The following is a 15,246-nucleotide window of genomic DNA, read 5'->3' as shown; positions in this document are numbered from 1 at the left end:
AGAGCCGTAGGATTATAGGCAATGTGTTGTATTTGATTGCCCATTGTCAAGTTCAGGTGACATAAGTCATGTTCCACAATGGTTAGTTCTAGATCTACTATTAAGAATTTTAATCCGTGACTTTGATGATTGAATTGGGAATATGATCATTAATTTTGCAGGTAAGTTATGGAGAGTGACATCTCCAGCACTATAGAAGAAAAGAATGAGAATATGAAATAACCTTAAAAAATTCTACAAGTTTTCAGAATTAATTATGATAAAATTCAAGAGGAACAAATAAAGGTCATTGCATTATTTGAAAAAAAAAGGTTAAGGGAACATAAAAGTGAAGAAATGTTGTCTATGTATAAACATGTTTGAAGAAAGTTTGAGGCACCACAGAGAACGGAGTTAAAAAGTCAAATACGGGTACACAATGTACGTTAAGTTTTAAAGAGAGCAAGAGACTTAGTAACTTGAATGAGGTAATAATAGTATGATGCTGTGGACAAAGGATTTCGAACAGGAGACCTGGGATTGAATCCAAGTTCCATACTTACTAACCTTGAGATCTCAGGTTAAGCCATTCTATATCTCTGAATCTCATTAAAAAAAAAATGGAGATGTTAATAATATTTAGTTAAACTCAATAAAAATAATTGGGGTAATTTATGTAAAAATACATAGTAAATTTTAAATCACTATAGACTACTTTTGCTTTTTAAAAATAATTTTTATAAAGGTAATAGTCTCTCAAATTACATTTTATTCACATTGTATAGAATTTTCAGAAGCTTTAAACATGTTAAGATTTTAGAAAACATACCCTATCAGAAGGGCTTAAATCCCATTTCATTTTTTAAAACATCTTAACTATAAGATCATTTCTAGAACGTAGATGAGAAGTAAGCATTTTAAATTGCTAAAAAACCCCAAAGTTGCATTTTGTTAACTATGGTATTGCAGTTTTAACTCTAGTTTTAAGCCAAGGTTATTGATTCTGGCAAGCTATGAAATCTTTGATTTCCTAAGTTAAAAAAAAATACAACTATATTTTCATCAATCTGAGAATCTGAGAATGTTCATATAAGGTCCAGACTACAATTTGGACATTGTCTAAAAGATCTTTCAGGGGTGCCTGAGTGGTGTAGTCAGTTAAGTGTCTGATTCTTTGTTTTAGCTTGGGTAGTGATCTTGGGGTTGTGAGATGGGGTCCCACGTTGGGCTCCATGCTCAGTTTGGAGTCTGCTTGACAGTCTCTCTCTCACTCTTCCCCTGCCCCTCCTGCCCGGGCTTTCCCTCTCTCTAAAATAAATAAATAAATCTTTTAAAAAAAATTTCAGAAGGCCTTCCTTCTTGGTTTAATAGTTGGTCTTTTCTTTCTCTTCTTCCTCTTTTCCTTCTTCTCCTTCTCTTTCTCCTCCTCCTCTTCCTTCTCTTCTTCTTTGCTTCTTCCTTCTTTTTCCTCCTCCTCTCCTCCTTCCTCTTCTTCCTTTCCTCCTTTTCCTCTTCCTTCACTTTCCTCCTCCTCCTCCCTTTTTTCCTCTCCCTCTCCTTCTCCTTCAATTTGCTATTCCTAATTTATTGTTTTTACTATCCTAAAGCCTCTACTCTGTTGATCTTTCTAGTGAAGTAAATACATCTTTATATTGCCAGTGCATTAAGGCTTAGATTTTTATTTCTCCTTTAGTCTTAGGGAAAAGAAGGAGACATTGCTGGAGAAGTCAAACTTATAGATTGAATGCTGAGAAAGGAAAATGGAATCCTATACAAATCGATGGCAACTTCTGCTTTCCAAAGACACAGATAGCTTTATGTACATAGTTGTAGGCATGTTATAAGGTATATGCAATTGGAACCCCAAAATCCTATTTGGATAAAACACTTATGGAACTAATGGGATCCAGGTGTAAGTAAGGCTCAGAGAAAAACTGCTGAGGACAAGGCAGATACTTCAGCATATAATGTTAAATTCAATAATTTAAGCATTTTTCTTAAAAAAAATCACACACACACAAAACTATTCATGGTTTTCACTTACTACTGCTCCATGATCTGAACCCCACAGCCTTGATGGGAAAAATAATTTCTCTTGATAAGGTAGTTTAATTTGCATATGTGGTTTACTACATACACAGCTCTTTCTATATATCCTGAGTTATTAATGTGAAAATTTCACTGATCCAGATTAATTTGCATTAAAATTGCTTGGTAATATGAAATCTGTTCAGGAAGACTAGAAAACCATATTATATTCCTGAAAGATTATACTATCATTTATAACAGTTGGATCCAAACTAACTCATAGTTACTCAATTGCAAACAATGTTACATGAAGCATTTTAACCCTAAATAAACATGCTATTTATACAAACAATGTAAGTGTTGGAGAAACAAACAAACAAAGATGCCAAAGTCCCTTAGCAACAAGGAGCCAGAATACTTCTAAGGAAATTAACTTCACTAAGTCAATAAAATAACCTAAAACCATTAAATGTGTAACTTCTATATTTAATAAATGATACAATTCAACAATTCCACCATATTTTCTACACCTGAAAGGATATCGGATCTTTTGTTTTTCTTTGTTTTTCTCCTGCAATCAAACTCTTCTTGCTACAAGATTAGGGTATCCTAAATCTTCCCCTATTCTCACTATATATCAAAGTTACATCCAACCAAAGCATAGCTTTTTACTGCTTGTGGTTTCTAGAACAATGCTTTCAAGATATTAATCTACAGACCATTCACCTGGGGATCTTGGAAAAATGCAGGTATAATTCAGCAGATCTGGGTTGTGGCCCCACATTCTGCATTTGTAATAAGCCCCCAGATGTTTTTTATTCTGCTCTCAAGTAGCAGCAAGGTCTTAGACACATGAAGAAGGTGTATTCCACCAAATCTTTAAACCATCACAAAAGTTTTGACATAAAAGTCTTGAAAATCTCAATAGTTCAATAAGAATACAAATAGAATGTAGTGGGAATTACTGTGCCCTCAAGAAGTAGCTAAGGAAACTGAACTAAGGAAACTGGCACTAACCACAGAGGTCAATGCCCCTGTAATTCCTGTCAAGAGGAAGTCATGCTTCAAATTTCTCGTTAATACTCATAAAATATTTACTAGAGCAACAATGTAATGCACTATAGATGGGCTGGTACTCTGAGTCCTATGGTGCCTCTCAAAACTTCTTCTGGAAGCAGATTTTGAATACATGGTGATATTAATAAATACTATATACTTTTTAAAATATTACTATTAAAAATCATCATTAAGGACAAAATTGTGAGCAAAGGCTATAATTGATGGCATAAAAAAAAAACAAGTATAACTAACTATAAGATACCTCTGTATGTCAAATGAAAATGCAGTAAAGATTGACTCATCCTCCCTTGCTAGGTTAATAGTAAACAATGTTATCTATTTTTGTTATCTTCAAATCTATGGAAAGAATTGACAGGAGGAATGAGCATTGGATTGGAGACAGAGAAGCTCTGAAGTAAAATTACCACTTGGGATCAAAACCTCCATGGCCTCTGTCCTGGAGCAGTTAAATGCAGATAAGAAGGATGAAATGAGACAACGCCTGGAAGATCCTTAGCACTGTGCCCATGGTTGGCAACTATAATTACTAGCTTCAATTATTGGGATTGTTTTTTTTTAATCAATTAGTTAATTTATACTATATCATTAGTTTCAGAGGTAGAGTTCAGTTATCCCACCTAGTGCTCATTACGTCACGTGCCCTCCCTCAATGCCCATCACCCAGTCACTAGTATTCTTGATCTGAGTTCCTGTGAAAATGGCATAAATGAGGATGTATTTATAAAACACCTTTAATGTGCTACTCCTAATAACCATAATAATAATATCTATTCCACCGTTTATTGACTACTTACATCATATTACACATTATGCGAAAAGCAGTAAATAATCTCTTCTAACCCTCATACACGTCCTAACTTTTATACTCTATGTAAGAATTATCAACTCCAGAAAATCACAGTGTTTTACATAAAATCCCTAGAGTTTATGCACAGCAGAACTGGTATTTCAGCTTAGATTGTCTCACAGTTCTTGGTCGTTCCACCACACGGTGTATAATACTGTTCCTTTGTGATTTTGTCGTCATCTGTGAAATGTGATTAACAATGTGGACCTCACACATTGTTTTAAAAATTAAATGAGGGGCGCCTGGGTAGCGCAGTCGTTGGGCGTCTGCCTTCGGCTCAGGGTGTGATCCTGGCGTTCCGGAATCGAGTCCCACATCGGGCTCCTCCGCTGGGAGCCTGCTTCTTCCTCTCCCACTCCCCCTGCTTGTGTTCCCTCTCTCGCTGGCTATCTCTCTGTCAAATAAATAAATAAAATCTTTAAAAAAAATTAAATCAAATAATGAATACTGAAAAGCCAGTACGATGCCTGATACAAAGTTAGAAGCCAACAGACAATCTCTACATATTGACAAGTAATGGCATGAATACTAGGTTTGAAGTGGGTTCTGCCTCCAATAGCAACAGCTATGCAAGGGTTTTCAGTCTCAGGCTTTGTCGTCAGCTTCTACTTGACCCTTTACCCCTGTCTATGCAGAACTTCCCATCATGCCATTGATTCTATGTAGCCAGATACAACATAACGTTATTGTGGCAAAATAAGCATTCTGCCTTTTTGGGATTCCTGGCAGAATATTCCAAACACAACTTTCCTTTTGCTGATGCTGTTAATTGCACAAATGCTCACGTCATCTTGTTTAGACTGTGGTTTCATCCTGTTTTGACTATCATGTTGCCCTTCTGCTGGTCTCCCTGTTGACAGACTTCAGCTGGCACATATTGTGCCTCCGAGTCTGATAGGCATCAGCTGCAGCAAACAGACAACTTCTGCTCCAGCTAGCTGCAGGACACATTTGTGTATTAAATTGTACTTTGAATTCGCCTTAAGAAAATATTTTTAGATTTATGTATGAAAGATGTCCTTCCATCTTGAGCATTTAGAAATGTCTAACCCTCCTTTCTCTCATACGTGCTGAATTAAGTGGCATGAGAAAAACACCAGTGGCCCTTTCTGTTACATGTTCCTACGTGGTGCCTTTTATAAAGCTACCATTTATCTTTTATTAGCACTTTTAAGGTTGAGGAGATTGGATTTATTACATGTACAGTAAAAAGAGAAGACAGGGATGTCAGAATTGTTAATGTTCTCTCCTAACAACAACAAAAAAGCCATGTACTGGCCCTCATCCAAACAAATTCCATGAATGCTGGCCAGTTTAGTTCAGCTTTGCTACAACTGTCCATTCCCTATCTTCCATCGTGCTTCCCCTTTTGTATTTGTGGTTTTAGCTTACAGGAATTTTAAAGACCAAGTTTTAGGGACATTGAAAAATGGGGAGGAATTCTGTTCAGGAGCACAGCAGAGTGTTGGAAACATGTGTATGGATATCTGAAGCTTGGTCATATGGGGTCACATGTGTCTTTGAGTCCAGGATGTTATCACATATCTGGGATAGTACAAGAGTGTAATTGTTTCTATCTGGTTCTTCTCTCTTCCAGTGGCTCCTGCATAGTGCTGCGAGACCTTAGTTCTCTGAAATGTTGTCATTATTATGTTGTAGACATTTCCTTTTTTTTGGCTACCTGCTTTTCATCACCCCTTCTCTGTTCCTAAGCACACTCTTATTTTTGTTGGAAAATTATCTCTGCTCACTGTGTGTAGTCTTGATACTGTGGAAATCCAGCTGCCTTCCTTCTACTACTGTAACAGAAAGGATCAGAGCTTTCTACTCACCACTTAGACATAGCTAAGGAGTAGGCATGTGGTTTAAATCTGACCCATGAGAGACATTCCCTTCAGGGGCTTAGACTCTTGAGGAAGTGTCACAAAAGTAGAAAAAATAGTTGGAGTTTGTTTTCTTAATTACAGAGGCCCAAGCAAAAAAGGGGTCCCAAATAGAACATATTTATTACAAATACTCTCCTATAGTTCCTACTTCCCCTCTATCCAGGGCTTCCCAAACCCTGCCCCTTTGTCTCTAAATTTCCCCTGGAATATTTGAGCTCTGATTACAATTATAATATTTTCTTTTTCTTATCTTAGCAAGACTTGAACCAAAAACTTTGGATGCGTGCAACTCAGGAACTGTGCATGATGACATTTTTCTACTTCAGAATTTTTTTTTAGTATGACTGTCTACAGAATGAAGTATCAATCCCTTAGAATCTGGATCAGTTCTGTTCTCCAACATTGCCAGTACTTTTACCCAAACAAATGCTTTACTCAAAGTGGACCAATTTATTCCCTTGTGCTTGTGTGTGTGTGTGTGTGTGTATCTTCATTCCCCTGAATGGAATACCCAGTACCCACTCCTTCCTAATTTCTTCCTTTTCCCTCTTCTTTGAAACTTACCTATTTTCAAAGTTCAAACCAATTCCCCAATTCCTCTGTGGAACCTTTTCTTTAGTATTAAATCCATGATGACATCACCTCTGTTCAAATTTTATAACAATTATTGCTGTGTAGTGCTAATACTCAATTAGGTTCCTTAGCAGTATTAACTCAACAAGTTCTTATATTTTCCTGTGTGTGCCTTATTTCATCAACCAGACTTCAAATTCTACCACGGATGGGTCCAAGCTTTGTGTCTCATTTAATTCCTGCAGTGTTTAGCATATTGTCCCATGAAATACTGTTATTTAATTTGCATTTTGATACTCAATATTTAATTCCCCTTTGGATTTAGGGAATTCTTGCTGTGAGATTTTTTTCCTTTTATATCTTCAAAAGTAAATATTTGGGTGACTACTTTCCTATGCTCTGCAATTTACATGTATTAATTATATCATTTTTTGTTTTTAAAGCACTTTACATTAAAGAAAACATAGACTGTGTACATGGCGGCATCCAGTTGGAATAAAGCAGAACGTTCAAATATTTAATAAGTGACCTTAGTTTGGTGGTTTTATAAACTGATAATAGCTAATGGTTATTCAACACATATCAAGTGTCATACAATGTACAAAGTTCATACAGGGTGGGGGGAAGGTACTATTTTTATCCACTATATTTACAGATGAAGAAACTGAAATTAATGATTTTGAAGAGCCTATCCAACAATCCCCAGCTGATAAGGGGTGGAGTAAGAATTAAAAATAAATCTGCCTCCAGAGCTCTAATACAGAACAACAATGCCATACCAGCATTGTTGCAATTTCTGGATACAGATCAGCAAAGGACACTTCAAAAATTAAAAAAATAAAAATAAAAATACAATGATTTAAAAACTATCCCCAGTGATTATAGAGTAACTTCATTTATGTGGTGATTTATACAATGTGATTTTGACAGGAGCTAAAAAGATTGACTGCTCTTAAGATACCAAGACAGGTCCGAGATTGAATACTCTAAAAGACTAGAACTATTCCTTTTCAGAACACATTCTAACTACTTAAATGCTAGACTTTCTTTTATTCCAGAAAGTATGTGGCATTTTTATGTCAAATCTCAAAAAAGCAGATTTAAACTATTTTTCGAATACTGTACAGCTGTACATTTACATTTCATTAGGTGGAAAGTATTGCCTCTTTAGTTTTAGGAACACTGCACAGGTAGTCTGGAAAATCCTCCAAGTTAACACAAAGGAGACAAGTCAACTAAATTCAAAGTCTGATCTTCAAGTGTATCATAGATGGGGGAAAAAATGCCAAAAGATATATTATTAGGACAAGTGGCAAAATTTAGATACAGACTGTATATTAGATAGTATGGCATGAATGTTAAATCCTGAATTTGACTACACTGTGGCTGTGAAACAGATTATACTTGTTCTTAGGAAATAACCTTTGAATTATTCGGAGTAAGGGGATATGTTGTCTGCAGTTTGCCATCAAACGAGTCAACAACAATATTAATATATTAATAACACACATGAGTAGAGGATGCTAAAATAAGCCTGGTAAAATGCTAATTTGTGAATCCAGGTGAAGGTTGTATGTGAACTAACTGCACTATTTGAAATTTTCTGTTAAGTTTGGAACTTCTAAAAACATAAAAAGTTTATGAATAACTGTATAAAATGGTAAGAATACTTTAAAATGGTTTAACTCTTTGGGATATAAAATATTTTCTACAATATCTCAACTACTTTAGTATAAATACTTGTATTTATATGAATTAAATATCCATATAGGTAGTTGATTCTTATTATTTTCTTATAAATTGCTTAATGATTAATTTGAAGTCAACACAGTGAATGCTTTTTAGTATATGCATCAGGTAGTATCTTAAATACTCTAAAAATCTGAAGTGTTTCAACTATATATCAACTACAATATTTAGTGCAAAATAAGATCCATCTTTTTCAACTCACTTTTCCTTGGTTTTTATAAAGTTGCTTGAATGATAAACTATAGCATGGCAAACTATAGTAAAACATTGTAATAAAAATGCACTATCTAAATACAATACATGCAGATGGTAACAAGCAGATGACACGAGAAAAGGCAATTTGTCGTATAATAAACCATAACAGAATAAATATAATATACAATTGCATAGAGTCAGATAATTCAGTACTCCGCTCTTAACAATTGATAGAACATTTTGACAGAAAATGACTAAGAATATATAAGATTTGAATAATGCTATCAACCAAATTGACCTAAATGATATTTGTAGAACACTCTACCCAAAAGCAGAAGAAATCTTCTTGTCAAGTATATAAGGAACATTTATTGAGATAACTGTACCCTAGTTCATAAAGTATGTCTAAATAAATTCCCAACTATTCATGACTTACAAAATAATTTTTCTGACCACAATGGAATTAAATTAGAAATCAATAAAAGAAAAATACCTGGAAAATCTCCAAATATTTGGAAATTAATATACTTCTAAATAACCCATGGGTCAAATGAAAATCAAAGGGGGAATTATAAAGTACTTGGATTCTCTAAGGGAAAATAGAAAGTTACATGGACTAAATAAAAATGAAAACACAAAATACAAGCAAAAAACTTAACAAAATAAAGCTATTAAAAAAAAGTCAATATTTTCTCCACCCCAAAGAATTTTTTAAGTAGTTAAGACTTTAGACTAACAAATTAGCATACTATTTAAAAGTAATGAACAAAGTATTCAGTTAAGAGGACAATAGTTCACTCATAAAAGGGTCAAAGTCAGGAATGTAAGGGCTAAAGATGGCCGTGGTGGCAGAGAATTTGTTTTTAATCTAATATAGCCCTGGGAAGAATTTAATAACTGACACATGGGAAAATCTCATAAGATATTTAACTAATAGAAACATATTAGAAACATTTCAGGCTAAACTGAAGCACAGTAGAAGATCATATAGGAAATCCCTCATCGATAGCTACCAGTATATATGTATTAATCACATCTTCAAGGTCATTTATTCATTCATATAACAAAGATATTCTGAATGACTATAATTCCTGTTCAAATAAATATTAATCAAGCATAAATAATAATTAAAAACATATATTCAAATGGTACATCAATACTAAATATAAGATATAAGAGATTGTTCCTATAGCTCATCTATCAAATGGGCAAAGCTGATTCCAGAACTAGCCCTGAGTTAGTCACATTAGTTCCAAATTCAAGAATCCCAAGTGTCTACTCATGCTGTTTCTTAGCTATCTTCCTTTTGTCTTCTTTTAAAAGATATTATTTATTTATTTGAGAGAGAGAACACAAGCGTTGGGGGGGGGAGGAGAGAGAGGGAGAAGCAGACTCCCCACTGAGCAAGGAGACCGATGGATGCAGGGTTCCATCTCAGGACCCTGGGATCACCATCTGAGCCAAAGGCAGATGCTTAACTGACTGAGCCACCCAGGCGCCCCTACTCATGCTGTTTCAAAAGGACTTCTCAAAAGTTAAAAAGTCAAATGTTATGTGTGATTTATACATATAGGGTACATGGTGTTGGATTTTAGAATGTGAATTCCAGATAAAAACATAATTTATTCTTTAGATTAGGAACCATGAATTATCAAAAACTAGTTTAAATAGGCAAAAGCAAGGAACAAAAAGGTAGAACTGTGTTAGAAAAGCTTATCAACACACTTGACAATGCACTGACAATATGGAAAACCCTGCATTGAAAAGCTCTGCATTTCATGAATAGCCCTGTATTTCATAGAGAAATTAACATGTTGAATGCAAATTGTGTGGTTCTGGGAGAAATACAACTCAGAATCATTGTGGTACTTATCAAACTAAACATATACATCAATGATCATTCCGCAACAAATAAAAACTGAATATATATGTTTCTGTGTGCATATCTATTAGTGCTGTCTATGACTTATAATGTATTATATATTGTGTTTGCATATATATATGCTTGTGTGTACATTCATAGAAGTTTCTCCTTATTTTATTTTATTTTTTAATGGTTTAGTTATTTATGTGTGTGAGAGAGAGAGAGCACATAGTGAGAAGGGCAAAGGGAAAGAGAGAGAGAGAGAGAGGACCACCAGCAGACTCCCTGCTGAGCATGGAGCCTGACCCCAGGCTCAAACCTAAGACCCTAAGGTTTGTTAGGGTCATGACCTGTGCTGAAATCAGGAGTTGGACAATCAACTGAGCCACACATGTGACCCCTCCTTGTTTTAAAAATGACTCACTTTATGTATCATACAGAATGTAATGCTAAACATTTCTATCGGAGCTTTGCCAATATCGCCTTATTGAAAAACAGCTTTTCAAGATTATTTTTAGATTTTTCATAATGCAATTCCTAATTTTCATTGTTTCAAGTAAATTTAAGATTTAGAAGAGATGAGTAACAGGGCTCTAAACTATCAAGAAAAAATAACTTGTAACTTGTTTTTGTGGTCAACTCAATAATATGTTTCTTGAGTATTCATTTGTGCTAAGAACTTTGCATTGTATACTGACGATTATTGTTAAAAAGCTTTCTTATTTATTACATATAAGATATAATTTCTTTTGCTTTTGTAAATTTGTGAATGTATAGACTTACTTGAATTTTTCCAATAGATATTAAAAGTTATTTTCCATTTCTTGGTCCATCAGAATTCTGTAACTAGCCACCACAAATCTAAACAAAATGTTATTTGTATTTAACAAATGGGATTATCTCAATAATTTGAAGAATGGAATGCTTTGGCCAATGAAGAGATTGCATTTATTTACATATATATACAAATCTTCTCATTGAGAAGGTCATATAATAAGCAGTGTAGACGAAATTCATAATCTGGGTAAATACCACAACAAAATGGCCTGTGGGTACTTGGATAGTTCGCCTATCAAGAAGACAGTAGGAACAATGCTATTAACTTTGGACACTAAATCTAGGCAGCACAAGGATATAGTGGGCACTTTCAATTAATTTTAACTGACTTAAAGAATTAGATTTAAAACTTGCCTTTCCTTGTGAGTGGGTGTGCCTGTGTGTGCATTTACAAATGTACAAGAGTGACATGAGGAGGAGAATGAGGAAGGAGAGGAGGAGATAAAGGAGGAGGGAAGAACTGAACACGTGTGTGAGAACAGAGGACAGTATCTAAGTGTTCAGGGCTACAAGTTAAGTGCAGCTGTGAGATACATATAACTTTCTTTGTGAGTTCACTTTTGGTGTATTCTCACCAGATGTCAACTACACAGTTGACATCTCTGTTAAATATATCCATACAATACCAAATAAGGTCTAAACGAAAACTGTTGACTCTCTCAACACTCTTGTGTTTCCACATAATATTACGTCTTTTAAATAGTTTGTTTCTTCATAATTCTCTGACAAAACACTCTATGCCACAAACTTTAATTTTTCTTAAAATCTTACAATTTTGCTGAAATATCTGAATAGTGATGGTAATCATATATTACTACGTACTAGTCTGTTTTTGCAGGAGGGGGCTACACGTGTGATCCCACCACACTTTGCCACCTGTTTCTCAATGAGCAAAATAAAATGTTAAAGGAAACTATTTTGTTGATATATTTGACATCTTCAGACTATATACTCAGACCTAATAGGGATTTGAAACCACCTTTTGGTATAAATGTGGGAACTAAAATCTCATGAGGTAAATTTACTTGTTCAAGATCCCATATCTTGTAAGAGTTAAAAAGTCCTAACTCATTTCTACACTTCTTGACCCTGAACCTGATTTTTTTTTTTTAAGATTTTATTTATTTATTTGACAGAGAGAGACAGCCACTGAGAGAGGGAACACAAGCAGGGGGAGTGGGAGAGGAAGAAGCAGGCTCATAGCTGAAGAGCCTGATGTGGGGCTCGATCCCATAACGCCAGGATCACGCCCTGAGCCGAAGGCAGACGCTTAACCGCTGTGCCACCCAGGCGCCCCCTGAACCTGATTTTTGACAAGACACTTGCATTCACACTTAACTGTCACACTGGATTTAAGAGACATATTTTTTCTCCCAAAAATTGAACCTTATTCTATCTCTTTGTTCTTACTGCCTGAATTTGTATGAGTCTGATACATTTTTGAAAAACTACCACTTTGATCAAGTTTTCCCTCAGATGAAACACTGTCCAAATTTTATATTTCTGAAACCTCTCCTGGTGCTAGAATTTTACACATAACCCATCCTCACCTTAACTTTAAATGCTGTCTAACATTAATCTCAAACAAGAGTTTCCCTCTCCAGGCAGCCATCTTGTTCTTTGCCATCTCCCTGTCCCATTCTTCCCCGCTTCCACATGCACTCATATCCTGTGAACATCCACCATCATCATTTTTCCTTGTTTATCTTTTCTTTACCTCAAATGGGTTTTTCTGCGTTTTTTCTACTTATCCAAATTGTACTACCCTTCCAGGATCATATCAATTCCCAAATGTTTCTTGAAACCTACCTCCATTACATCTAGTTAACAAAGGCACATCCCTTTCTTGAGGGAGCATTTATCTTGTATCACCATTCTATATAGCACTTTATGATGCATTAAATGGTGTCATTTTTCAATTGTTTTATGTATTTAGGTGTTGTCTCCACAATCAAAGTTGTTAATTTCTTGAGGGCAAAGACCGAGGTTTATATAAATTCTGTAATCTTTTCATTAATTAGTGTGCTATAACTTATATTGATTTTAACAGAGAGCAGGAAATAGTCTGACATAATATCCAACAATCCTCAAGCTCTATGCTTATTTAGAGACACATTAAATTGAAAATTAGTTCAATAGTCTTTACTTTCTTTGGATATAATATGAAAGTACTTTAATTAATTCATTGATTTGTGTTAAATATTTTCAGTCTTATGTAGAGCATTTCAGACTGAAAGCATTAAATGAAGTCAAAATTATTAATTAATCTTATTGGTGGTCATTATACTTGTCTTCCCAACATTCATTTTTATTAATTTCAACCTTCCCCTCATGTATAGCAATCATGTAATTTGAAAGGGATCGATTTCTTCTTTCTTCCTTCATTTCATGGATTGCTTTGACTAATCTAAACAAATAAGTATTCTTTTCTATTCCACTAAATTCCAGTAATCCTGGCCTGAGCCAGTCAGCATGTGGTATTCTCCTGGCTACAAAGCTGGTTCAGTGTTGGTCCATTCAGCACAAAAATTAGGTAATTTTGCCAAGACAAATTCTTTCCTTTATAGGTACATGATCCAATAAGTCTTCTAAAAAGTTTAAGACAATTTATGTTGGAACTTCTATGAAATATAACTCAAAGCATTCTAATGATAGTACTTATTTGTGATGTTTTAAGAGAATAATTAAAAATTAATAATTTTTATCTCACATAGATATGTGTGCTAAAGAAAGGAAAGAAATGACTGAAAATGGAATGATAGATAACACAAATTTATAAACGTAAAACAGGAGCAAATGACTGCAATGGTCTCCTACAACCAGTTGAGTCTTGGGGAAAAGCTGATTAATATTATAGATATTTCTAAAGGAACTTAAAATCTAGGCCTCATTTTTTTTCTCTCTAGAAGAAACACATTATGTAATGTTATGCCTAAAAATATAACCCTATACAAATTCACACCTTTAGATATTCTAGTAGGTTTTTCACAATAATCCATATTGTTTATGTGCTAAGCCTGCCATGTAGATTTGTTAAAATCAGTAAATGTGTTTTCAAAGTTCTTTAAATAGATCATTGGACTTATCATATTACAAAATTGTGTATTTTTAATGTGAAAATATTCACTTTATTACACACACAAATAGCACTGAGAGAAAGATTATGATTAAACTTATAAAATTAACACCCCCCCCCCCAATTCTTACTCACCTACCTGGATATTTTTGACCAGGATGTTTCTAAATGTATTCAATGTCTCTAGGTGTTACTTTGTACATAACATGTAGTAATTAGGCTCAATATCTATTGAAGAAGACCCAAGTGCACTGTGATGAGTGCTAGCAAGAAGAATGACTGTAAGATAATGGGGATAATTCTAACTGAGGTATGCCAAGGTGTGACTTTTGATCTATATTTTGGAAGTATGAGTAGAATAAACAGGCAGGGAAACAGCATAAGCAAAGTCATGGAGGAGAGAACATTTTTGAAAATTCTTGGACTGCCTAGAGGACGTGGGATGTGACAAAGTCCAGATTGTGGAAAATGCTAAAAATATTGTATTTTATTATGTAAGCAATAAGGAACAAACAAATGTTTTCTGAGTAGGAGATAATATTAGATATTGCTTTGGAGAAGATATTCTGTTGGAGTTATGAAAGCTGGATTAGAAAAGAAAAAAATAAAAAAGGGAGAATTCTGCAAAGAATTAGAATAATATCAGCAAAAATTCAGTTCAGGGAATGCAAGTAACAGATGTTTCTGAGGTGATTGACAGAACTGATAGAGGCTAGTCAGTTGTGAGGATAAGGAGAAAAAAGGAATGTTACAATGGCTGAGGTCCACAGATACGCAAATATTTCTCACAATAATCAAGATGGTGAATACCGAAGGAAGAGCATGCATAAAGAGACAGATTGAGTTGTGGGTGTTCAGGAAACTGTGTTCTGGAAACTATTGGAAAATCTACGCAGGGACTTCAGAAAAGAGAGGCCAGGACTGAAGACATAATATCTGTAAAAGCTCCTCATTATACATGAAAATGAAGATGACTAAGGATGTTGCCATAGGAAACACAGCATCTAAAATGTGGTGAAGGGAAAAGAATTTGAGAAGAAACTAAGACAGGAATTGATGGAGGAGGAGAACAAGGATAAAGTGCAGGGAGAGTCATGCAAAAGAGGAATTTTTAGAAGAAACGAAGAGATGT

General features: G+C 34.6%; 1 protein-coding gene across 14 annotated transcripts in view; it reads right to left on the bottom strand.

The window, feature by feature from the left end:
• Positions 1 to 15,246, bottom strand: part of ROBO2 (roundabout guidance receptor 2) — a 1,624,218-nt gene that overhangs the window by 763,077 nt on the left and 845,895 nt on the right. The window lies entirely within an intron of this gene.

This window comes from Ailuropoda melanoleuca, chromosome 1 (genome assembly GCF_002007445.2).
Source record: "Ailuropoda melanoleuca isolate Jingjing chromosome 1, ASM200744v2, whole genome shotgun sequence".
NCBI classification, from domain to species: Eukaryota; Metazoa; Chordata; class Mammalia; order Carnivora; family Ursidae; genus Ailuropoda; species Ailuropoda melanoleuca.
This window is presented reverse-complemented; position numbering and strand designations above follow the sequence as displayed.